General features: G+C 32.4%; 1 protein-coding gene across 1 annotated transcript in view; it reads left to right on the forward strand.

The window, feature by feature from the left end:
- The first annotated feature begins 342 nt into the window (after nucleotides 1-342).
- Nucleotides 343-26707, forward strand: part of LOC129807301 (protein rolling stone) — an 86643-nt gene continuing 60278 nt past the window's right edge. Inside the window, exon 1 of the mRNA XM_055856479.1 lies at nucleotides 343-773. The gene's annotated coding sequence lies outside the window, so the exon portion shown is untranslated. The remainder of the gene's footprint in view (nucleotides 774-26707) is intronic.

Genomic DNA, 26707 nt, shown 5'->3' on the forward strand with positions numbered 1-26707 from the left:
ACCTGATTTTTACACTACTATACTATTTTGTTACTCGGAATGTGTAATTACTCAAAAATATAAAAATTGATACCACAAACATTTCAAGAATAATATTTCAGGCAGTTCGGGTTTAAAAGGTTTAGCACAACGTGCTGTTTTTATTGCAAAAGTGCGATATTACCAAGCTAATTTTACTATGTAAAAAAATGTTTATTTACTTCAACCCCAGTAGCATTTATATAAGGTATTTTACCATTATTGTATGTTTACTCTAGTGAATCAATTTAACCGTTTGGAGGGGGATGGCGCTAGTTTAGGAGAGAGATGCAGATGGTTAGCAGAAGAGAGGTTGAACCACTGTCTCCCATGCCGGCAAAGACTCTCACAGTGCCTCCCAAAGTGACCAATTCTGACAGACGGTACAGAACTCTCGAGCAAGACGCACCACTTTTGGGCTCATGCTCAAAAGTTACCAGTTATAGAAAAAAAAGGTTTAGTTCTTTCTGGGGCACCTTCGTGCCTCGCCAGCGATCTCACAGTGGCCAAAGTTTGTGCAGAAATTCGCGTAGAAAATTTCTTGTGATTAGTGTTTAGAGCATGAGGTTCTTGCTCCAGTGAATTCCTTAGCTCCAAACATCCACCGAAATCGATGAAGTAGCTGAATTCTCTGGTGGAGATTGTTCAAAGAGGTGTGAAAAATAAGTCAATTGTGCTGTTGTGTTACCAAGTAATTCAAGTTGAGAAGATAGTGCTGCAGATAGTGCCAGAGAAATCCTCCGAAAGAATTGCAGGTGAGTTCATTTCTTATTTAAATGCCTTGAAAATTTTGCCACCATCTCGGGAAGATCCTTGAAACTTTTCTCAAGGTGCCGCCTGATAATCTTTTGCAACTCTTATCAATTAAACTGATGTAGATGGGCTCTAACACTTTTACTCCATTCACATCTCTGCCCTCAGGCAATGCTATGATTGAGTTTATCGTGACAGGTTAAATCATCCTCATGAATTTATGAAATTTCCTTTTCTTTGCTCACAAGATGTGTGAATGTCTGTGATATGTTCTGGCTATTGTTGGCAGAACGAATTGTGCCCTGTCAGAATGGAATTCCATCTCAGGGTAGAACAATAAGCTATTGGTTGGTAAGAATGGAGTCTTCAGCAGAATTTTGTCTATTAAATTGGCACAAAAAATTTGATAAATTTCCGAAGGACATCCCTCAGCATCTCTGTGTCATTTTTCATTCTCAGGACTATGAAAAGTTTTCCCTTCGATGGGTGAAGGTTGTCAAAAAGGCATTAAACTAATGAAATATAATGTCTAGTAGACGAAATATTAAAATATCTTTTAAAGAAAATTTAAAATTCAAATTAACTTAATAAATTGAATAATTACAATACATTTTTTTTAAAAAGAAAAATTATTAGGATAATTTTGGTTTGTGAATTGAGGGAAAATTTATTAGAGCAAAGATACATGAAATTAAAATTAAGTTAACTTGAATAAAAAAAAAAATTGTTTTATTTTTTTAAGAATATTTAGTATAAAACTTTAACACCTAGAGCTTATAGATTTTTTTTAAGAATGAATTTTTGTATAGGGATAGGCTTTCGGGTTTCGTACATATTCCAGCTTCGAATACTTAATATTTTTTCGATATTCCTTTAATGAATCTAACTCAATTTCTTTCAGTAAATGTGTAACTTAAGACCTTACTTACTTACTTAGATAGCTGCAACGTCCCTATAAGAGACCGGGCCTCTCCCACTAACATCGGTTAGTTCTGTAGAGGAATTCTGTAACAGCATGACAATGTCGTATGACAAATTTAAATTTTTTTTGTGGTAAATTAAGAAGAACTAATCGTAAATCCGATTGATATCAGTTACTAAAGGCTTTATAAACCTCCTTGGAATGGCCATTTGATGCTCACTGGGCTTTAATGTTGTCCTGCTTCTAAATTTACTACAAAAAAAATTGTCATATGACATTGTCATCCTGTTAATAATTCCTGTACTAGTAACTCCGTCAGCTCGCTTAAAAACGTAGCATAGATCGCTGTCGTAAAGTCCATCCTATCGGAGGCTCCTTGCAAGTTTTTGTAAAAATCTTGCTTTTACGGGGAAGGGCCGTTAGACCCTCCCTCTGGAGAGGATCTCGCTCAACCCTCTCCAGAAGGACCAGATTCTTTGTTCGTTAACCTCTGGTTTGTAACTTCCTACTGGAGTTGGTTACTTAATCTTTTATCACTTATCTGACTATACCGGAGCCTACCACGCATCTAGCCCGCTTGAAAATGATAATGAGAATTGAAGGGAAGAGGCAATGTATCGCATTACACCCCTCCCTATTTAGACCCCCTTACTTAAAACATGGCTTAAGTAAGATTCATTAAAAGAATATGGTAAAAATATAAAATGTTCGAAGCTAGAATGCTGTGCGAAGCCTGAAAGTCTTCCTCTACACCACAAAAGAAAGTGCAAGCTGTGTTCACTGTTTTAATGATTCAATAAAAACTCATTGAGAAGTTATTGAATAAGGTCAACACGGAAATAATTATATAAGTAGTAAAATTTGTCACTCTCGTCACTCTCCTTTTAGGAGTAATAAAACTAACCAAATTAAGAATTTTCGAGTTTTCACTACTGAACAATAGCAGATAAAAGAACATATCAGGACAGACTGGTCTTATGTCGTGCTCAAAATCTCAAAATTCAAAATCACAAAAAGCAAAATCCCAAAATTCAAAATCCCAAAAGCCGAAATATCGAATTGATAAGAGTGTCATAGCCACTCTGGCGATTGAACCCGCATTTCCTGGACCCAAAAAGAAATTTTCAATACATTACAATATTCTCCTTGTGATTTTAATAATTTATGGTTTTTGACAATTCAGTTTTTTAATGTACGGAATTTTGAATTTCGGTTTTTTGACTGCAATCTAAAAGGTCTCATATAAATTCAAATATTGTAATGATTGAAAGACAATTATTATATTATCGTGAATGCTTTCTGGATTATTGCCTTACAAATTTGTGTAACAAAAGGAAAATTGCAAATACTTTTCGATGGGACTGTCGTCTTAGCGTTGGTTACCAACCTGCTCCAGAGTGAAAACGGTGGAAAAACTTCTCCTCAGGTTGTGTGTGCCATACATCCATTAGATGACAATATCTTTCTTTTAATTACAATTTCAATTTACTGGAATAACCGTTAGAATTGAGAAAAGAAATTGGCTAACTCAGACGAACTGTCATCCATTCGGGCAACAGCCCATGTAGGAAAACAAAAAAATTATAAAAATAAATAAGATACGTTTTAGTTGACTTTATGATGTTTCCATAACCCATGAAAAACAGGCCATATCCCTTCCACACTTACGTTTAAAAATACGGTGCGAAATGCTAACCGATTTCAATTCAGCTGAAAACATGTGTATTTTCAGCTAAATTCTGCGAACCTTAAAACGGAATTCGCGAGGCAGTTCCGTTTCCATATATTAAATTAGCACCGTTTGTTCGAGAACTGCCGATCGGTCATCATATTTTTGCTCATTGATTCAGCAAAAATATACTGATAACGTTGCTTTTTTTTAGCTAACTGTGCTCGCTAGGTTACAAACTAAGAATCTGAGACAATTTTCAATTAGTAATTTAGTAATTAGAACACAAATAACTTACAAAACCATAAAACCTCAAGAACTAAAAGCGTTGATACTATGAGAGTTACACTGTACTTTAATAGGGTCGAAGGAACACCTCTTCAACAGGGAACCCCTATTGACACTTTTGTCAAAATGTTGAAATTTTTTTAACGGATCCAATAAAATCTGTGTGATATAACGTTTTTTTCATTAATCTGCGTTTTTCGATAAGTATAAGTGTTCGAATTTCGTGTTCCAAATAGTATAGAGTAGGGTGTCAATAAGTCCTGACACGAGTCCTTTAAGTGTCAATAGGTATTCCTTTCACCCTATATACTGGTTTTATCATTTATCAATCTTATTGAACATAATTTTTTAAGTAAGATTATGCAAAAGAAAAAAAGTTTTATGGAAAAGCAGATATATGGAAAATACTAGTTCTCTTACGTCTTTAGTTCAGCAGTAGACGAACTATGCCAAATTTCGAACTTCTTGCAATATCGAATCCTTCTTTTGCTCTCTAAAAATTCTGAATAGTTTCGAATAATTATAACACCTTGATCTTTGGAGCTCTTCATTTAATTACTTACCAAATTTACAGAGAGTTGGGAATCAATAGTTCTGATTGTCGCCTCTCTCTGTGCACAAACACAAAAATTCTTGGGATTATACGGGCTTCAGACCTAAGGCTTAACCGTATGGCTTAATATCTTTAATTTCTAAAAATTTTCTGGAAAAACCGGACGTAAGATTCGATTATAAAGGGCAAATGATCAATTACTTCTTCGAAATGGTAAATACTAAATTGATGTAAAATTCTTTTATAAACAAAGATTATAGTATCGCAATCTAAATCACTATCTTCTCTTTAAAATATAATTTAATTTTTATAATAAATTTTAAATCAAAGGTAAAAAATTTAATGTCAGTAAAATACTGGCTTCTACTGTTATTCTCCTGAAATTCGCTATTGCAACCAAGTGTTTTTTTAGAGTATGCTACAGACTTTTTTATGTTTGTCCAGTATTTTAGCCAGTAAGAAATGTAATATTGCTGAAAAATGACTTTAAACTATATTTGAGAAAAAAGAATGGTTCACAGCCTTTTAATTGCTATCAATTTTCCAATAGTGTTTCATTGTTTTCATGACCTAAAAATACATTATTCAGCATTTAAAAAGTGATAATTAGGGAAAGTCTTTTAGGCTTCACACATACTCTGGTTTGGAACGCGTCATATTTTTCTGAAATACTTTTTATGAATCTGGCCTAATTTTTTTCAGGAAATGTGTGACTTAATACTAGCTCTTAAATTATTGCTACAGGTCAAATACATTCAAAGAATGAAATGTTCGTAGCCAGAATATGTGCGAAGCCTGGAAGCCTTAAACTACATCAGTTCATGGTTAATTTAATACTAAGTTTCTCAGGTTTTTAGTAACAAAAAGTGACTCTAAAGTTTATTGTATTTTTTTCTATTTTTTAAAAATTAAATTCTTTTTACTATATTTGATTCTCAGTGTATAAAGAAATTTTATTGCAAAACAAAAGCAAAAAACTCCGTGTTAAATAATTAACAAATGTTTGAGAAAACAATTAGAAGTTCCTGTAATGGGATGTGAGATCCTCAGCTAAAAAAATCTCTTAAGTAAAAACATTTTATAATAAAACTTATAGATATGACAAGTGGAAAGCAGTTCTTTTGAAAACAGTAAGGCTATTTACACCGCTGCATTAGATTGAGATTAAACTGTCCTAAAATCTGATTTTGGGACAATTCAGTCTCAGTCTAATACGGGGTGTAATTGGCTTCAATGAAACAGTTTATATATTGCCGTATCAAATTGAGTCTAAATTGTCCCAAAACCCGATTTTGGGGCAATCCAATCTCAATCCAATACGGCGGTATAAATGGCCTCAGTGTTTTCCCTGGAATATTTTCGGGAATGATGGTTAACGAAAAGTGTTTTGTAGACCATATAGGGCATCTATCTTTTATAAATTTAAAACCTCTAATAGTTTTTTCCACATTAGATTTAATATTAAAAAAATACAATAAAATAAGTAGGAAATCTAACTTACATCCAAGTAAAAACGAATAGGGGAAAGTACTCTCCCTTCGAATGTTCATGCCAGTTCATGCCTTTGAATAATGATAATTTTCTTTTAGTTTTCCTAAAGGATTTTACACATTTTTATTAAATATTAGTTTGTTTATCATCAATTGTTGATAATTCCGTGATAATTGAGTGTAAATCTCTTATGAAAAACAAAAGAAATTCACATTATTCAAAGGCATGAACGTTCGAAGGGAGAGCACTTTCCCCTATACTTTTTCCTTCAGAATTCTTGACCTCATTACCGTATTTGTACGCCCCTTTTTGGTGTTTAAATAAATAAATCTCTATTGCTATCTCCAAAAAGACTTTATGGTCACTTAAGTACAGTAAATGGTGCAAATTGCGAAAAAAAACTTTATTTTTCCGAATAAATTGAGATTTAAACATTTAATGAAAGTGACACTCGACATTAATTCCAGAAGCCGTTTAGTCTAACATTCTCGCCAACTTTCAGCAGGCTTCAAGTGCAGAAAAAGACTGCCTTGTGGCCATGAATGTGACATTTACAGATGATTCTGTGGTAAAAGTGCTGATGCTCGAAGGGATGTCAACCCACAAGAGACAATTAATACCCTCTAACACTTCTTATAGCACCTCCACAGAAATTCTCATGGTCTTTCTGGGAATTCGGACGAAAAGAGCAAATTGTCTTCAAGAACAAAATTACTAGGAATTTGCGAAGCAAAAAAAATAATGCGAACATGCGAATTTAATTGAATTTGAAGTCATCTAGCTTGTGCGAATATTTAGAGCACGATGTAGCCAATTATGTTGCTTCGGTGATCACTGAAATCGAACGTAATTGAAATTGGTGTCGTGACATTGGTCAAAAAAGTGAAGATGACTTGGAGGAAAATTCCACAAAGATACACGGCAAACTTTCTTACAATAGTTCAATATATAGTTCATACGAAAATTAAAGTTATTTCATTCATTGTAGTTCAAGTTTATTTAAGGTCAAGATATCATCGGAATTTATACAAATATCCCTGGATTTTCTTTAAAATTGGAATGAAATGCTAAATCTTGGTAACATCTACATAAAAGTCCCCAATAGGAGTTCACAAACATACGTAAACAATTCTCATAATTCAATCCAAGGATCGTTAACATGTTTATAGTTTATAGTTTATCATTTTTCCCATGCCCTTCCACGCCTTTCCAAAACCATGTTTTTATGGGATTGCTCGAAAATGCGTCATCCGATTTTTTTTTTCATTTTTAGACTTTATCCAGGCAGACTTTTCGTCCTTATACGAAAATCCAGGTGAATCGTTGCTAATAACGGTTTTTCAATGTCCAAGGTTAAAAATGCTCTAAAGAGCGTATTTTTATCCGAATGCTATCATGTTTAGACTCGTTGGAAAGATCTTCGAATTTCCGATATAACTGAACCAGCGCCAATCGGTTCTGAACCGGTAATGAACCGGTATTTTGGGCAATATTTTGAGTGATTTTTAAATCGGTTTAAATCGGTTGTGAACAGGTAATGAACCTGTTACCAATTTTTGTACGAAAATCAATTTTATTACTCTTAAAACAAATTTTTGGGATCTTTCGAGTGATTTATTAATCGGTTTAAATCGGTTCATAACCGGTAAATAGTAAGTGATGCAAAAGTACTCTTGAGGTATAGCATCTAAGTTACTTCAAAAAGCCTGGGACGCGTTGCCTCGCCTTTTTTACGAAGATATTTATGATACATATCTGAGATGTCCAATGTCCACTATAGGGTTAAGTATGAATGTGGTCGCTTTCCAGATGATTTACAAATCAATATGAAATGCCTTACCAGAGACCCATCAAGTCTAATAAAAAGTGAAGCTATTTTCCACTTTTCCTTGTAAAAATTTTGCAGCTATTGCACCGCAACCTAAGCAAATTCGCTCGTAGTTCTTGCATAATTTTGGCGAACATTGTGAAATATGTATTTTTAGATAGGTTTTAATGCACGATTTCGAGATATATCAGACTGATAAGTCAATTATCTTTAGGAAAAGACTTGCCAATAGTCTTCAGTACCTCTATGCAAAAACGTGTGGAAAAATTAAATGTCGAGAGGCCCCTGACCTTACATATAAAATAACAGATATGACAAGCGCTGTTGTAGATTGAACACAGGAACATTAACTGATGATAATAGTGAAAAGAAAACTTGAAAAAATATATTTTAATGCAAAATTGTTTTAGATTACTTTTTGTTAATCGACTCAATGATTTCTATACAACTAATCTATAAAGAAAGCGTGGGAAAATGTTATCAAACACGCATTTTACCGCATTTTTTGAAGTTGACATATAGAAATATAATCATCCTCAAATAGATACTTTAAAAAGCACTTGACTTTTTACATTGTCAAAAAAGTGGTTCCGGGACATAAATCCTCCTGTATAGTTAGTTGAATTTTTTTGCTTATCGTAATTTAAGTCATACTTATCACTCAATTTAAATCTTCTGTTACATTACCAAAATTTATTGTTGTTCTTATTATCCTTTACTTCTTCTGATCTCGTAAGGTTATAAACGGATATCACATGTGCTCTTTATTCAATAAATTTCTTACGAAAGCACCATTTTTAACGTGTTCATTCACTCTTTTAAGTGTACAATTAATTTGGAAAAAAATATGCAGAAAAAAACTAGACATTGAAGTAATAATGTATTACTTGTTAATAATATATTGAAAGTAGGTAGTTTTTACTCATACATGATATTTTAAAAAGCTCATTCAATAAGTAGATTTTGAATTAAGACTTTTAAAAGTCAAACCGAGCATTCTGGAATTTTAAAGACTTTCTGGTGTGATGAATAAATAATTTATTTATAAACCATGCTCTGAGAGTGATAATATTTTGAAATAAGTGAGAGAGGTGAGAGATGTGTGGTTATGCGTCTACCGCCGTCTTAGCTTTAGTAAACATTATTCTAAACTTAAAATATTCTTTAGAAATCTTTTTATTCTTTCTTTTTAAATATACTTTAGGTTAAGTCCATTTTTCTGAAGGACTAGTCTAGATCTATAGAATCCATTACAGTGCTTAAGTAGTTAAAACTAATGGATAAAACTTAGTAATGAAGTTCACATAACATTGTTAGGGGAAAGTGGGGTACCAATGAATAAGGGCACATTTAAAATAGTTTCTTTTTTTTTTAAATTAATTTAATTAATTTTATTTTATTTATCTTTCATAATAATGCTTTTGAGCTTGCGCTCTTGGAAGTATAATAAAAAAAAGAAAACCGTTAACAAAGCAAAACGAAATTCAGGAAGCAAGAATTTGCGGCCACCGCCGTCTAAGTGTTAGTGACCAATCTCCAGAGTAAAACGGTGGAAAACTCCTTGACAGGTTGTATATGCCATCTGTATCATAAAAAAAACAAATGCTTCCTGATTAGAATTAATAATAAAAAAAGGTAATACAACCAAGACTAAGGTGCCATAAAGGTTTGGATTGGTTCTGCCTCCTAATTAGTTCCGAAACTAAATTACGTTATGATATTGCTCTTTTTCATTTGAAAATAGGAGAAAGCCCTATTTTAAAGGTGCTCCAATTCAAAACTAACCCACTTCTCTCTAATGTTATAAGTCATATCCGGCAAAGAGTGTTAAAAAAAATCCATTAAAATTTATCTCAAACACGATTATTTAAATGTTCTTTGATTATTTGTGTTCTTATACTAAGAAAAACCATGTCTAGGACTGTAGTAAACTATTCAGAAGAAAATAGTTCATTAAGTTTTTTGTTCTTAATTATAACACAACATTGAATTTAAATCAACGCCATTTCAAATGATGACTTCTAGTACCTTGGATAAAAAAGGTACTCGTTTGCTACTCGTTTGTTTTAGTAAATAATTGTAGGGGAAGGCGCGCTACCTTCGGACGATTTATGCTTCGCACAAATCATGTTTTTCAATGTGTTTTAAAAGAATTTGGCCCATTATAATATTATATTTAAATAGCTAGTTCAATGCTTCAAATTTTTAGAAAAGAGCTATGGATGATATCCATAAGGATCATAGAGAAAAAATTAAATTGTGCGAAGCTTGAGTCGTCCGAAGGTAGCGCGCTTTCCCCTATGATCTTAAATCGTAATTACAGAGGATGGCATTGAGGTTATGAACATGTTGAGGTTATGTCTGACTTCGAACTGAAATGGAAAATACATAGAAAAAAGTATTTTATGAAATTGTTCGTAAATATTTGTGAATTTCTTCTGGTGACTTACGAAATGTTCGTAAATCGAATAACCCACAAACAAGTTCGTAAAAGTTTATACATTTTTCACAAATATTGTTCTTAAGGTGATCACTTGACGAGAATTTTTTGTGCTTTAACAAACATTTGTGCGTAAGTGTTACAACCTACGTAGGGTAGGTCGGGGCAGAATTACCCACACATGCTATTAGAGAGTGGTATGTTATAGCCTGCCGTAGAAGGAAAATTGAAGAAACCACTACATATTTGAAGATAACACATTCCTTCCTATTCATTGAAATATTTATCAGCCTGTTACAAACATTATTCTTACAAATTACACACAATGAAAAATTTCTTTTGCTGGCTAAATCTGCCTCGGTTTCCCGTAAGCACAAACTTTTACGAATTTGTTTGTCAGTAATGCCCAACGCACAATAATTTTTGTTTAGTAAACATGTTTTTAACATTTAAATAAGAGTGAGTGAGATCTAAATCTAGTCATCTCGCTCATTCTCATGGGAAATTTTAAAAACATGTTTACAAACAAAGTTATTGTGCGCTGGTCATAATACAGTTCAAGAGTATTTTGTAAGTTCCTAGTAGGAATCCATAAACATTAACGAAAAATTTTACGAAAAATTTTTTCTGTGTGGGAACTGTATTACTAAAGCTAATAAAATAGTTTGCTATAGATAGGTCAAATTCATTAAAGGAATATGGGAAAAACATGAAGTGTTCGAAGCAAGAATTTGTGCGAAGCCTGAAATCCTTCCACTGTGCATTAATTCTCCAACTTTTTATCACTTTTCTTCTAAATAAACTAACATTTTATAAATTTTTGAACTTATTTCAATAAGCAACTTTAATAAGAATCAAAAATAATTTACACATCACGTTCAAATGATAGTTCTCTCGAACTTTTCTACTTCCCAACTTGAGAAGTTACACCAAAATAGCAGAATGGACACTTTAAACTTCGAGTAAATGCTTGTCAACAGTTTTCTCTGAACTTTTAGTATAGTTCCTGGATTTTATACTATTTATGAGCAATTTTCCTAGTATTTTGCCACAGTTATCACGAAATAGTACAAATTCATTTGCTATAATCTTGCAAAGAAGGAAATTCATTCAAGAAGAATGCAGTTATCATAAAATTTCCTGCTCTGTAATCAGAGTACAATGAATAAATTTGTGAATGTGGTTTTTGTTGCAATAAATTGACCTTTTCTTGAATAATTTGTTGAGGAATACGAGGTTGTGGATGAAGTGAGTGGGTGCCAAAAGCCACAACAATGGGGGAAATTGGGAGTATTGAATTTTATGTGCGGATTATCACAAACTTACACTTCTCCATCCCCTCAATAAAGATTTATATCCATTTAACTATTTCCTTCTGCCAAAGACGCTGATGCAAGTTTTGGTGGTAAAATCAATATTGTCCGGGAAGAGTGCTTTTTTTTGCATGAGAAAGAGTGCAGAAAGTGAAAATAAAATATCCAAAGTTGGTTGAATTAATTGGATTTTATGATGTGTGAAGCCTAATGAAATCATATCGGGAAGAATATTGGATGATTAAATTTACCAACCATGATAGTGTTCACTTAATTCAATCATAATGGGCCCTAATAGATTTTACAACACAGTCTTCTATACTCTCTAATATCCCCTTTTGTATGGAGCTTTTCTCAGAGGGTTAAGGAGAGTTCAAAATTTACATGCAGCAGTCGAGGTTATCGATCTCTTTCCAAGTGGATGAGAAAATTCAAATTACATCCACTTCCTTGAGACGAGGTAAAACGTTCTTTAAAAATTAAATAGCACTTTGGAAGTTTGTAGAGATGGGCTTTTTCATAGCACAGTGGACTTTTGTTGTATTTTTAATCGAAAAAAGTATAAATTAAGTTTTGAGTTAAAGAATATATCTTTCTTGTTCTATGGAGTTAAATGTTATTCATACAATGAATTATTTAAGAGTTTGGCAAGCTAAAAGGGTTCCTTTCCTGTCATTTTTAAACCAGAATCCATTCAAATTTGTCCCAATTGGTTGTGAAACATGCTTTCAGCGTGCTCAGAGCCAGAATTTGGTTTTCAGAAAGTCTCGGCTAAAAGGGAAATAGCTTTATATATACCCGTCTGGCCATTTGAGCGTTAATTAAAGTCTGAATTAACCCATATTTTCATAGCTTACTTTTAAGAAACTCCCATAGAGAATAATAATAATAATAATAATAATGCTGGCATAACATTCCATGAAGGAACAAGGCCTTCCCGCAAGAGGATTTCTAGACATGAATTATTATTTTTTCTTGTACGGGATGAGGTTGTCAGTCCCATGCCCGTGGAATCAAGTGCAGTGAAGCTCACTGGATGCAATCCGAACACCTTTAACGCCTGAAAAATTCATGGTGACCTAAAGGGGATACGAACCCGGGACACTTGCATCACGGAGCGAGTGCTCTACTACTTGATCCATTGAGTGCCCCATAGAGAATGCCCCCTCAAAAATGCAGAACAGACTGGAGTAGTAGTAAACATGAGGTTCCACGAAACACTGATACTTACGTCAACACTACTCGAACTTATGTCGACTATTTCTTCGGTGAACAAGAATACCTATAGTAACTATGAATTGATATAGGCCTCTCCCTCTAGAGTCTAATATCTAAATTTTAAAAAATTAAAAAACTATTTACAACTATTCCGTATGTACTTCTGCCCCAATTTCCCCTACGTGAAGAATATTGTTATGCGTTCGTAGCGGTGAGCATTGGTACTACGAAAATTATATTTTCAATCGTATTTCTCAGCTGTCATTGATAAGATGGAATATTTTCCAAGAATTTTTAATTTATTTTTAAAATTTAAACAAAGTTTCTCAGTGATTTTATTAATAATTTATTATAAAACCATTTTTTACACGATAGCTTTCGATTTTTTGAAATGAAAAAGAAAATTTAAAGCAAATTAAATAAAACGTGTAACTATCCTTAGGGCTTCTACCGTTTGTTAATTACCCGGAAGTGAAATCAGGAGGTGCGATTAACTGTTTCATTCGTTCCCCATTGATATACGCAGCAAATTTCTGTCCTCAATTTAGGTTTACCATTTAAATCTTATCGATAAGGCCTTAAAATAGTGCTCAACACTTTAAGGATGACAGGGTTAAAAATTGGAGGTCAGAAAAACTAATTCTTAAAGCAAAACACAACTTTAAATGGCCGTACGAAAAAAATCATTTTTTGGGTCACCCTTAACCCTTTAACGACGAGACCGTTTTCGCTGATCGAAAATCAGCAATAAAATTGAAATCGATAAACAAAACTTGTGAAACGTCTTACATCTAACCTCCGAAAAGAGCCTGATTTGGTGTATTTTTTGTTTATATAAACGATATGGACAAAAATAGCCCAAAAAAGTAAATAATTTTTCTGACGATACCAATGACTGATAATTTTCACTCTAACGAAAAATATTATGTTTGAGTATTATAGTTTCATATTCCAAAACGGTTTTGCTTAAAAAGAAATTGGAATTATAAAAAAAATAATTAAAAACAATTTTCATTATGGGAATATAAAAATTCGTCATTTTTTGAGCTTAAAAATTTACTATATAGCAAATAGCTGTTGACTTGCAAAAGTTATCCTAGATTTCTTCAACCTTCTACTTTACAATTACATATAAACATAAGAAAAAGATTACTTTGGGTAGACAGGAAAAATTATTTTCTTTATGGGACACCGGTGTTCCAATCGTCCTTAAAGCTGTCTACACATATGAGCATTTTTTAAAAAAATTCTTTAAAAAAATTTTTAAAAAATAAGAATGGGTCGGTTTTTTTCACAAAATTGCTTACATACTAGGCAAATTTCTGTAAAAAATCCATTTTTTTACAAAAATTTTCACTAGTGTAGAGCCGATTCTTTTTAAAAACCTTTTTAGGGTTATTTTTTAAAGAATTTTTTTAAAAAATGCTCATAGTGTGTAGACAGCCTAAAGGGTTAAAGAGTTAAAGCTGGGTATTAATTAAAGTCTTAACGCTAAGTCCCCCTTACTTTTTATCAGACAGTTAAACAACATATTGTTGATGTTCTCTAAAATATTAAACAGAATTTCGAATTTTATAAACAATGCTAAGACTGACACTGAAACTCAAAAATTTTCGAAATTCCAAGAAAAAACTTCAGCCACGCGAAGGAAACGAAGAGTAAAAATGAATTTTGAATGACTTTCGAAACCGCTCTCCTAATGTCTGTTCTCTTGAGAAATCTCTAGTTGTGAGCACTCGGATTTTAGATTTTCTCAACTGAAATAGATTTTATAAGTTATCGAATTTATTGATTTTTTTAAAACTCATTAAAGCTCTTAATCATACAAAGTTTGAACATTTTAAAAATTTTTCAAATAAAGTTGTACTATTGCTGGTGTTGTGCAAGGTGGACTGATTTATTAGATTTATTAAATATCAGAATTGCATGAGTTGGCAAACTAATTTAAATAAGTTTATCAAGAAGCGTTTAGAATCCCATTTATTATTGACACTTTTCAAATCGTGTGGAATAAATATTTATTTATGAGAATAGATACATTTGCCTTAATAGCATTGTTCTGATATAGGTATAAATACATGCAATTGTAAACTTACTAAGCAGTTAACAGGAGTCTTTTCAGAAGTAGTGCCATTCCATCTTAAAGCGCGAAAATGTTGAAAGAGTTGATTTAAAAAAAAAACCAGATTTCTGATTGGCTTTCTGAACAATAAACATTCTACAATAATTATAAAATGTTTTATTTCTAAAGTCATTGTATTTGGGAAGATTGAATAAACATTTTGTTGTATCAAATATGGCCGTATGTAAGCTAAAGTATAAATACCCTTAGAGCCTTTATACATTGAGAAAAAAATTCGTCATAAATTGCTTCTTTTTACTAAGAAAAGCTTCCATTCTGTAGAAGCCCTTGGCAGCAGGATCGACAAAACACTAAATTTATGAGACCAAGATCTCGAGTTCGTTTCTTATTTCCATTTTCAATTTGTTTCCAGTAAAACAATTTAAAAAAGCTTTCAAAATAGTATTAAATTAATTATGCATTAGGTAGGTTTCCGCAATTCAAACCCCCTAAATGATGGTTTCTGTGGCTTTGAGGTATTATTCATCATGTCGATTTTGACTCTTAATTTCATACTCGTGATAGAAGGATCAACTCCGAAGCACTGTCCAAGAGCACCGGTTTTGTTTTAAAATGTTCTAATTACGTGGGCAGGTTCCATCCAGGCTTTCGAACTCTAAATAGCTCCTACCTTTTCCCTTCCATTGAGTTGTAGGGAAGTTTCATTTTAGTTTTGACATGGGTTAGTGTGCATTTTGTAGAGTTAAAATCTAGATTCCTGTTCTTGTCCCAACTCAGGACATGACTTATAGCGGTGGTAGTCAAAATTCCGAAAGCCAAAATCCCGAAAGCCAAAATCTCGAACGCCAAAATCTCGAAAAGGCCAAATTTCCGAAAAGGCCAAAATCCCGAAAGCCAATATTTTGAACGCAAAAATCTCGAAAAGGCCAAATTTCCGAAAAGGCCAAAATCTCGAAAGCCAAAATCCCGAATATTCAAAATCCTGAACGAGATGAAATTATATGAAAGAAAATGTTTAGAATAATTTCCAAAGACACAGAAGATTTCCATTTGCCTCCGGTAAGCGCGGGTGCAATCGTGGTAGTAGCTATAACACTTTTAAGAATTCGAGATTTTGGCGTTCGGGATTCTGGCTTTCGGAATTTTGGCTTTCGGGATTTTGACCGGAACAAGACTTATAGCTATACGGTCCTGTTGGACTTCTGTAACAATTCTCCAACTTCGCTCTTCTAATAACCTGTTATACTGATTAAAGCCTATGACTCATCAGAAGCTGGATCAATATCGTTTCTTCGGACAAAATTCAACAAGTGGACTTTAAATTTTTCCGCACTTCTTCTAATATACATATATGTATGTCAAAATTAAGACGTGCCTTATCACAGGATCCCGGCCCTTGTGAAGTGGCATAATTATACCAGATTTGGGTCTAAATACCCTTTTGCTAGGAATGGTATATGCTGAGTTGAAGGTCAGTTTACGAGTTGGCTTCAAAGAGCTTCATATTGAAAAGACAATCGACTGGAGGGGTGAATTTATCTGTAGGCTTTCCAAACTGGGTGATCCTAATCCTTACAGATCAAACTGAACCCTACCAGAGCTGATTGAGGAATATTTCCTTAGCAAACTTTATCTCAAGGTAGTGATCCTATACCTTAAGCTGATAGAATCGGGACTCGAGAGTCGTCTTACTTCATATACAGGATTATAAAGATCTGCAATAAAAACCTCTTTTTAAAACGCATATGGGCTTGTGTTTTAGACGGAATACTGTAATAATCATAGCTCTAAACAGTCACAGTTTTGTCTGTTCCTCGGTTTCTTGAAAACTTTTGGCGGACAGGAATTGGCCTGCCATTTGGCTCTAGACATCCTGAATTCTGTTAACCTTAAAACGAAACTCGCGAGGCAGTGCCATTTCCATATATTTGGTTAGCACTTTTTGTTTGCTAACTGTTTACCGGTCAACATATTTTTGCTCGACTCAGCGAAAATATGCGAAAACGCTCTTTTTTTCAAATAACTGTGTTTTTATGTATCTTTATTATTATTATGTATTATGAAAAGTTTTATGTATGAAAACTCTTGGTTCTTTTATGTATTTTTATTTTCCAGAATAAATTACATTAGGTATAAAATTATTTCCAAAGCGACATTTTATAAGAACAATAGTTCTACATGGTTGTTCTATTGTTGGTACTGCGTAAGTTGAATTGATTTGTTTTAATAATTCAATGTCAGAATTGCATAACTTATACGGGAAGGCTTTCAGGCTTCGCACACACTCTGCCTTTGAACACTTTGTAATTCTCCCTCATTCCTTTAATGAATCTGGCCTAAATTTTTCAGGAAATGTACGACTTAAGATTAGGTACTAAAATATGCCATAGATAGGTCAGATTCATTAAAAGAATATGGGGAAAATGTTAAGTGTTTGAAGACAGAGTATGTATGAAACCTCAAAGCCTTCCCCTAGGAGAAGTTTCAATAAGTTTGTCGGCAAATGTTTACAATTCCATCTATTATTAACAATTTTTCGATACAGAAATGATAATTATTCATGAGAATAAATTTGTTTGATTTGATGCAAAGCATTTAAATAAAAGGATATCCTTCTAGGAAGTTGCTAAGCAGTTAAACGGAATCTCTTGAAGAACAGTGATATTCAGTTTTAATCGCAAAAATGTCGAAACAATTGGAACTTTTCATAAAAGATAGATCTCTGATTGATTTTCAAGTATCAGCTTTGTTATTTCGCGTTACATTTGGACCATGGAAATATCGTATTTTTATCTTACTTCTCGGAATTTTAAATGTTATTGGATTTGTATTAAATGTTTTATACATAGTGGCAATATATTCAGGAGGATTGAACATTAAATTTGTTTCGGCAAATATGGTCTTAATGGCCTATACTCAATTGATATTCAAAGGCCTCTTTGCAGCTCTAAAAACGAAAAGTTTCTTAGAAATATTTGAGTGGATTAAGTTCATGTACGAGGAAAAGTTAACTGATCCGATTCTTCAGTTATGCCAAGAAAAGTACCTTACGAAGACGATCCAAATTTGGAAAACAATTTTTCAGTAAGGGAGCATTACAAACTTCTTTAGTCTTTGTTTCTACAAAACTTTCTTTACAAATATTTTCAGATATGCAACTACTTATTTTCAAATTATATCGACTTTAACGGCCATTAAGTTTAGCTTTTCCGAAAATATTGGTGTTGTGTACTATATACCGCATTTCAATGAAGGTGATGACGTACCCAAAATGATGGCTCATTTTACTCAACTTATATTATTTCCTGTTCTTGCATTCCTAACGATTAACTCCGATGTAGGTTTGGTTTTCTTTGGTTTTGAAATAATAGCGGCTCTTGATATCTTAAACGATTATATCAAGATGCGATCAGAAGACGTAAAATCTGCATCGGAGTACTTTAAAATTGTGATTGAGAAACATAATGATGTTATTCACAACATTAACAAGTTAAATGAAGCCATTGAGCTAACTTCACTCGTCACTGTTATTGGTGGCAATATTCTCTTTCCCTGTAGCCTACTCCTAATACGCAGAGGAGTACCAGAACTTGGGTATACATTACTCGCCTGCCAAATATTCCCAGTACTATCGCTATGCCTTTTTGGAGAGTTCATGAAGTACAAAACTGAAAAAATAGCTGCGACACTTTATCAAACGAATTGGTATGAATTGCATTTAAAAGATCAAAAGATATTCTTAATGATACTTCTTATAAGTCAACGGAAGTATGGAATGAAAATTATTGGGATGTACGAAATGAACTTGAATACTTTCGTACAGGTATCTTTTGCACTATCCTAACATAAAAATCCAATAACTCAAATTAACTCAACATTATCGTTTTTATTTTAGATTCTCAAATTATCTGTCTCTTATGGGGCCATCTTGTACACTTTTACATCCTAAATTTTGCAGAGATTTAATTCATATCCATTATGGACATCTTCATGAAATTTAATCAACGTTTGTAGATGCACGTCTTAATACTGAAACAACAACAGTTCAATAAATTAAAACACTCGCTTGAATAATAAATTAATAAAGTAGCTAAATATAATGGTAATTACTGTATTTATCTATTTTTAAGTTGTTTATAAACCCCTTTAAAAGAGATGCAGAATCTTTCTATGTCCTGTCCTTTCGGTCACACTTTAAGTTTAAGCATGATTTATTCATTGGTGCAGTTGCATAACGCATAGAATAATTCAAATAAGTTTATTAACAAATATTTATTATTCCATTAATAATTCTATATACAATTATTTCCAAATCGATATACAAAATTGTATTCATGAGAACAAAAACATTTGTCTTAATGCGTTTCCTGGAGATTAAATCCAGAAGTTTAAATATATTCTGTTGACGCTTACTGAATTAGTTACGAGGAATCCAGTGAAGACTACAATTCTAAAACTATGGATATCCATGTTTTTCCATCTAGAACAAGGTGTTTTTTTTATGTGGATATACTAAATAATTGTATAAGTATGATAACCACTACAAAATTGAACGTCATCATTTTAATTCGGATTTTTTCTACTAAAACAGTGGATTTTAATGTAAAACAGTATACTAAAATAGATGCTGGCCAAAATCCCGAAAGTCAAAATTCCGAAAAATCAAAATCCCGAAAACCAAGATCCCGAACACCAAAATCCCTAAAGTCAAAATCCCAAATATCAAAATCCCGAAAGCCAAAATTCCGAAAACCAAAATTCAGAAAAGTCAAAATGGGCCGAAATCTCGAAAGTCAAAATCCTGAGAAGCCAAAATCTGTAATTGTCAAAATCCCGAAAAGCCAAAATTCCGAAAGTTAAAGTTCCAAAAGCCAAAATCCAGAAAAATCCACAATTTCGAAAAACCAAAATTGCAAATTGTCAAAATCCTAAATGGGACAAAATTATACGAAGAATAATGAGTAGCATAATTTCTCAAAATATAGAAAATTTGCTTTGTCTCCAACAAACGTAGGTGCAATAGTGGGAGAAACTATGGAACTTAAGGATTCGGGACTTTGGCTTTTCGAGATTTTGGATTTTCTAGATTTTAGCTTTCGGGATTTTGGCTTTCGATATTTTGGTTTTCGGGATTTCGGTTATCAGGATTTCGGCTTTCGGGATTATTACGTTCAGTAATTTGGCCCATTAGCGATTTTAGCATTCCGGGGTTTTAACTCATTCGAGTTTATGGCTTTCGGGATTTTTAACTGAACTCGCCCAAGAAAATCCAGTTTATCCGGATTTTTCGAAAACTCAAAACCGTTTTAAAGTGGTTCAAACCTTTAAAAGTCGTAATAAGTAGAAATTATTTACTTAAAGACAATTCAAATTTTTCTGAAATTCAAACCCCCTTCAAATGAATTTAAAATTGTTTCAATCCATAAAGAAATTACGTTCCACAAAGTTTTCTTGGTACCATTGAAAAAATTCTTAAGGAAGAATAGGAGAAAGTACTCTCCCTTCGAACGTTCATGCCTTCGAATAATGTGAATTTTCTCTTTTTTTCCTGATTTACACATTTCTATTAAATGTTATTTAGCTTATTATCAATTATTGATCAATATATGATAATCATGTGTAACTCTCTTGGGAAATGTAAAAGAAATTCACATTATTCGAAGGCATGAACGTTCGAAGGGAGAGTACTTTCCCCTATTCTCCGTTTTTAGCAGGAATATGCGAAATATACAGTTAAATTTATCTCCAAAATATATGTAAAATTAGTAAATAACGTTGGATCCGCTTTTGGGGTATTCCAAAAGTTATGTTTTTTTTTTTCAATATCAGAACTCGTATAAGAAATTAGAATAATAATAATGGTGGCACAAAAAAAATAATAAGAAAAATGTTAATGCCATTAAATTTCAAATTATTTTCTAAATTTATTAATTATTCTATTCGTGTAAATATTATTCTCATTATTCTATTTGTTAGAATTTTGCCATAGAAAAGTAATCCCAAAAGCACTCAAAAGGATACAAAATTCAAAACAATTTTGTCAAGTGAATCAAGATCAATGAAAGAAATCTTTGTCTGATTCTATTACTTTAATGGTATACTTAGAATTTCTAATATTCTTTTAAGGCTTTAATATTATTGGAAGTACATAGGATTGCATAATTCAACAAGAAACTATATTTGGATTGATATTTTCAGTTTCGTTTCCGCGAATTGAGTTGTAAAAAACAATTCCAATCCTATGCAAACCCAAAAGTACTTCAGAGAATTTTAAATTGCGTTTTTGTTTTAAATGAAGGTACCATGAACTTTGGAAGTACAAGAAGTGTACAAAGTATTGATTGATTTTTGAATACCTTCTGAAGTGGTGGATGCTGGGCAGGGCAAGATATTCTTCGATACTTTTTAGCACTTCCACAATTTATATGAAAAAACTTTCATATAGATGCACACAATTTGTAGTACAGACGATATTATTCGTTATTTGGTTAGAACCTTTCTTCAGCGCCATAAACTTGGATTGAATCTTACAAAACATTTGGTTAACTTAACATGAAGATCCATCATGCAAGAAATTGTTATAATTTTTTGTAAACACTTAGAAAAAAAAACATTAGCGTGCGGTAATGATGTTTTTCCTATTAATTACTTTGTAACGTCAACATTCTCCTAGCCCTAAGAGGGGTGACCCTTTTGGATACTTAATTATAACTACCAGACGATGATTTTTTTTTGCTTCAATTTCCTGCATCAAAGCAATTAAATATAAAAATCTCTCTTTCAGACATTTTAATGATGATTTAATTGTGCGTTGGACGAACACCAATTTCAATAAACGCACAAACCAATGCAAGTCATTATCTACCTGAACTTGGTGGGCTAATTATGTGGTCTTCCGCAGCTTCTTCACCACATTTTTTTTCTTTCTTCCAAACCAATCTTCCAACAGCAAATCATGTTGATTGCGTAAATAATTAGAGTCTTTTGCTCTGTGAACCGTACAAGCGATGTTTGTTGCATTTTATTCCACTTCAAAGGCTCTCTTCTAACGATTTTCTCCACTATTACCGGTGAATTTTCGTGTTTTTTATTCTTATATATTTTTTTAATCTTTTCTGTGGTCTTTTGTGTGTCTCCTTCAGTTTTATTCTATCGGATTCTTTTTATTTTTTTTGAAGAGAGATGATGGCGTGGACGAAACAAAGAAGAGTATTCTTGGTGGTGAAAAGGACAAAGAGGAGAAGAATTAAAAATGATTAAAAATAATTGCTCTCAACATAGTCTTTTCTATAACGTATCTACTGTTGTTTTCTGTATTCAACCAATATACTTTCTAGAGCGGAACGAGTGCAATTTTAAATGTTGTCCCTCTGTCCTGTAACAAAAAAAAATCTGAAATACATAAGGGTTGGTCTTTTATATCAGGTGCGTTGTTCATGTTCTGTGGTATTGCCACCCCAACGGACTACTTTTTTTTGAATATTTCTGCGACTAACAATCAAAATTCGAGGCCGAACTATCCAATTGGAACACCTTTTTTTTCACTGTTAAAAAAACCAAAATAACCACTCAAAAACCAGGGATTAGTTCACAATCAGACATCACCCAATAATTGCCGGATTTGTCGAAATACCCTGTGGTTTTGGAGATAGAAGGATTTATGTGTGTTTTAGCACACTATTCTCCACCCCAGGCACTAAAATGTGCCAGAATTTTGGCACCGAAAATCGCAATGCAGTCGCTTTTGAATAAAAAAGAAAAATTGGGATGAGCTTTTGTGATTTTGGTGTTTGGGGAGATTCTGGGTGAATTTGCTATGGTTTTTGTTCAGAGAGATGCCCAGCAATAAACTTGTTTTAGCTTATGTGTGATCTTATTGTGCGCCAAATCGGAATACGTAAAAAAATCAGTTTGAAGTACAGCCCGAATGAATTCACTAAAAAAATTCATTGAAATTCGTAAATATCCCTATTTATATTGAAAACATTAAAAAATCGACTTAAAAGAAACTGAGATATTTCATGGTAATGTCAAACAATTTTCTTACAAAAAGCAAATTCGTCTAGTATTTGCTTATCGAAATGTAAATTATTAAAAGGAAGTTGAAGCAATTTCAAGCAACTCAAGTGCTTTTTTTAAATTCACTTGGCAAACGTTTTTGAATTATTTCCAATCAAGCACGTGGTAAGTTGACTTTTTTATATGGAGCTATTTGAAGCCAATTCCCTAAATTGATCTCGGACTCAGCTCACAGTGCTCCGAGGAAAAAATGTATTTAAACAAAAATTTAGTATATTTATCCCTTGACGCGATAAGGGGTCTCATAATACAAAAAAACTTCTCAATTTTTAGATATTTAGTGTAACGGTCGTGAGTGCAAAAAAAATCCCATATAAATTTAAATCGAAGTATGAGAAAGTGGCTTCAAATTTCAGGCAACTTACCAGGGGCTAGTTTACAATATAAGTCCAACTGGGTTTTCTTTTATATTGGCTATTTCCAAATTCAAAATACGAGTTGGTTTTCAGGCTTCACATATACCCTGGCTTCGAACACTTTATATTTTTTCCCATATTCCTTTGACCTAATGGCAATATATTTTAATAACAAGTCTGAAGTCACACAATTCCTGAAAATGGTAGGTCAGATTCCTTAAAGGAATGCGGGAAAATATGAAGTGTTCGAAGCCACAGTATGTGCGAAGCTTAAAAGTCTTCTCCTACTACTTTATTGTTTAACTTTACGATCCTTCCCTACTTATAGTAGTCCAAAAGTCTAATGTACACAAAAATCATTTGCTTTATAACGGAATTCCTTTTCTAATCCATATTTGATACTTATAAAACAGATATCAAAATGAATCCCTAACAATTATTCTAATTTAAAGCAGATGAGAATGTCTATTTAGAAAGCCTTGCAAAGAAATTTTCTTGAAAAACTTCGAAATAATTTAAAAAAAAACTAGAATATTTTTAAAGAACAAAAGTTTAACAATTTATTTTTTAAAGCATTTCAAAGACTTCAAAATTGTAAATATTTTCAGAATGATTTAAGGTCTAATGTTATATAGGGAAGAACCAGTATGTTTGAGACATTTTTTTATGTTTTGACTTTAAGGCATTATTTTTTAAACTCAGAAAATTATCTTAAAATAACTCATAAAAATAACTTGATTAGTATTATTTTATTTAAATAATCAAAAAATAATTCACAGTGTCTCAAACTACCCGCGTCTCAAACATGCAGGCTCTCCCCTACAATTCTTTTTGAATTTCAAAATATTTTTATTTTTACAGTGTTGTTTTAGACATTTACAATCAGAAAAACAAATTCCAAAGTTACTTACGAAGGTTTTTATATATTCGGAAATAGATTAGCACTTATAAGGACTTTGACATTGTCTACGAGGTAAACGAATAAATAATGAGAAAGGTAGCACATTTTTTTTTATTTTCTGACTTGCAAATTTGCAATAGTGAAATGAATAAATTAAATTATAATAAATCTATTTAATAATCTTTGACCAGCAATTCTAGATTTGAAGGCCTAAATTTATTGAAAATCGTATACTTATTTCTCTATTTTAAACTTGATTCTAATTCTTAAATAATATAATGACTTTTACGCCTTAGGGCCTTGACAGACATGAGGATTAGCCGAGAGACGGCTTAGCGTAATTATATTCGAAATAATTTTTAAACTTCATTTCCATCATTTTCCACTAAATCGTCTCTCGGCTTAAGTCGCAAGTGTGTCTAGGGCGTCTAGGGCATTAGAGTGAAAAACTTAAACTAAAAGTTAATCCTAAAATCCAATTCCAAATTTCTCAGTGATACTACTTGACTTTTCACGAAGACTATTATGGGACCAAGGATTATTATAGACTTAATATTACAAATTAAACAATTAAATTAAAATCACGGAACTGGAAATCTTAATTTCTTTATGAAAAAAACTCTGTTAGATCCTATAAACTTTTTGTCTTAAAAATTCATCATCGTCATTTTCAACTACTTATCCCTATTTGGGTCAAGGACTCCGCACATAAAGTTTAGCAAAGGCGTTCCCGGCCAAGATCCTGCATTTGATTCAGCCAGAGGGATATCTCCGGTGATTGCCAGTGAAAAACGTTAGTCACCCTAAGCTGAAAACACTTTTTTTGGTTTTGCCCAAAATTAAAATCAAAAATTAAGATTATTTATTTGCAACGATTTTTTTGATATATTATAAAGGTCGTTTTTGGACAATTTTTAAACTCACTCTGCTAAATTGTGTTTCCAGAGTCTTGCTTAGTATCGAAAGCTCTGGGTAAAACCAAAAAAATGTCTTCATCTTAGGGTGACTAAACTTTTTCACTGGCAATCACCGGAGATATCCCTATGAAATCAATTGCGTTATTCCATCGTTGAAAGAATTGATTCAGCCACCTTGCCTTAGGTCCGCCCCATGGTCGAAGCCCCTTCACAATGGATTGCATAGCTTGAGAATGATTCTATAGGGTAAAGTGATACAAGTTGGACATAGTGTTACAAGTTGGACAATTCGCTGATACAAGTTGGACATAGCTTTTTTCTTGATAAATAATAGAGTACAAAATTTGTTTTTAAGCACAAGGAACCAAATTATAAAATCAAAGCATTAAAAATATACAAATAAAAATAAAATACTAAATTTATCAAGAAAAAAAGCCCTGTCCGACTTTACCATTTTCCAACTTGTACCACTTTACCCTATATCTAATCATTAATGATTTGTGGACAAAAATTTCTTCCAAAATATTATTAATGACAAGTATGTAGTGATCTCTCGCAGACTTTAAGTCTCCTATCTCTAATCTTTTTTGATAATGCAGCGTTCTAGGGAATTCAGATATAAAGCATTGCAAAGGCTTTTTCTTCAAAAGTTTAAAAGTAATTTGAAAAGCCGCTTTTCGAAGGATAAATCCAATTCGAGACAATGTGCACTTATGGAGAATGGTCGCCAAGACCGAATGTTGGTATATCTTCCCGTTTTCCCTTAGCCCAATAACAAATCTTGAATCATTTTTGGATATATTGCACTCTTTTTGAAACCGAATGATAAAAAAATGACAAGACTTTTTTTCTAAGTAATGAACTCTATCAGCTTAATAATATGATTCATGTGATTCAGTTTAAAGTAACTTGCCATCTGCCCTTGCTTATCTAAGATATAATGTTGTTTTCCTGGAAATTACAATGACTTGTTAAATTATTTTAACGTAATATTAATAATGGAAAGTAGAGTTGTAAGGTTTTTCCAAGAAATGTATAAAGAGCAAGATATTGCTCTATTAGGCTGCTTCTTGTTACAACAAATAACATAAAGCTGCAACATATTAAAGCTTGCTAAAAGTTTCAGGGCACTATTGTTTTTTTTTCATACGAGTTTATCAGGAAATTCTTGGAATACAAAATCGTTATGTCATACAGGATTTTCCATGAAATTTGTGAATATTGTGTTATGTCGAATAGAAGAGCTTTAAAGTCAATCACACATGTATATTTCTGCCATGAATGTATCATGATTCAGGATAATATTATAGTATATTATAAAAGATGTTACAAACCAGCTAGAGTAGAAACCAAATCAAAATTGTATTTTTAAAGAAACATTTTCTCAGAATTATTTTCTATATAAAATACATTTAAACATACGGCTAAAGAATTTTTGCATTAGGATTTTGAACTTACTTATTCTTGATTATTTTTTCATAAACTTCAATTTTAGAGTGAATTTTATGACAATTTTGAAAGCCTTATCTGGAAATCGTCAAATAAACTGCTAAAATTAAGTTTTATAATTACTGCTTTTAGTATTATTTCTCAAGAAATTTTGGAGTCTTGATACTCTGAAAAGATTCTTTGTTTTTCGTTTTGCAACAAATTTCTTGCAATAGTCTTAAATAACCTCGCAAGACCTTTAAAACATTAAAATAAAATTTGTAATAAATTAGCAACAAATTTACTTAGCAGAGAAATATTTCTAGTTAGGAGAAGGTGAAATAACTAGGTATGCATTACATTTGAAAATAAAAATAAGGACTAGCAAAGCGTTCCAGACTTTGCGAAGTGCTCGAACTCGTGACTTAGATGCTATAGCGCAAAAGTACT

Source organism: Phlebotomus papatasi, chromosome 3 (genome assembly GCF_024763615.1).
Source record: "Phlebotomus papatasi isolate M1 chromosome 3, Ppap_2.1, whole genome shotgun sequence".
Lineage (NCBI taxonomy): Eukaryota > Metazoa > Arthropoda > Insecta > Diptera > Psychodidae > Phlebotomus > Phlebotomus papatasi.